We start from the raw sequence: 889 nt of genomic DNA, 5'->3' as shown, positions 1-889 counted from the left end.
TATTCTAGGAATTTTCAGACCTTAAAGATATTAAAAATATCTAAGAGGCTCCTGCACCAAACCAAACCAAAACAACAAAAACATAAGCTGCTTACCAAAGAAAAAAGAAAACACTTGTTGGAATTAGCCATCTGAAAAGTAATGAAAAACAAAACAAAACAAAACAACAACAACAACAACAGTGGAGCATCGTTCAAGAAACACAAGGAAAGGAAGTTCGAATCCATAATATTATAACTAAGCAATAAGAAGCTGTAGAAAAAATTCTATACATTCAAAAACACTTTCAGTGATGTAAGCATGGAATTTCCTTCAGCAACGTACTAGAGGATGAATTTCCTCTAAGTAGTAATGAGGTAAGTACTAGACAAAGGATTACCAGTAATTTTACTCTAAGACAAAAGCCTGGCAGAGCCTAGCTGCCGTTCAAGTGATCTGGGAGGCTGAGGAAGACTGCATTTGAGCCTGGGCGACAGAGTGAGACCCTGTCTTTAAAATAAATAAATAAATAAAGACAAAAGCAAAGATGTGACAAGGCTGGAAAAAAGCAAAATAAAAATGCCATATATTATGTCAAAAAGTGAGAACAGAAGGTAAATATTAAGTGGGAAAATGGAAAAACTTATTGAATGTCAAATAAGTGGGTCAATCAGTAAGTAGAAGTTTAGCTACAGAGAACAAAAAAGAAATTAGTGAATAGATAAGAGTTAAATCATATGTTTTAAAGCTGAAAACAAACTAATAGAAAGGAAAAAATAAGGATATTATAAAGATGTTAATAAGAAAGTAACTGCTAAATATAATGAAGCTTTTCATTACTTCTAAAATAAATATCAAAAAATAGCAAAAAAGATATACCACCTAAAGAAAAACCCACCTGTATCTCTTT

This window comes from Mandrillus leucophaeus, unplaced genomic scaffold, assembly GCF_000951045.1.
Source record: "Mandrillus leucophaeus isolate KB7577 unplaced genomic scaffold, Mleu.le_1.0 Scaffold259, whole genome shotgun sequence".
Lineage (NCBI taxonomy): Eukaryota > Metazoa > Chordata > Mammalia > Primates > Cercopithecidae > Mandrillus > Mandrillus leucophaeus.
Note: the sequence above shows the minus strand (reverse complement) of the source record.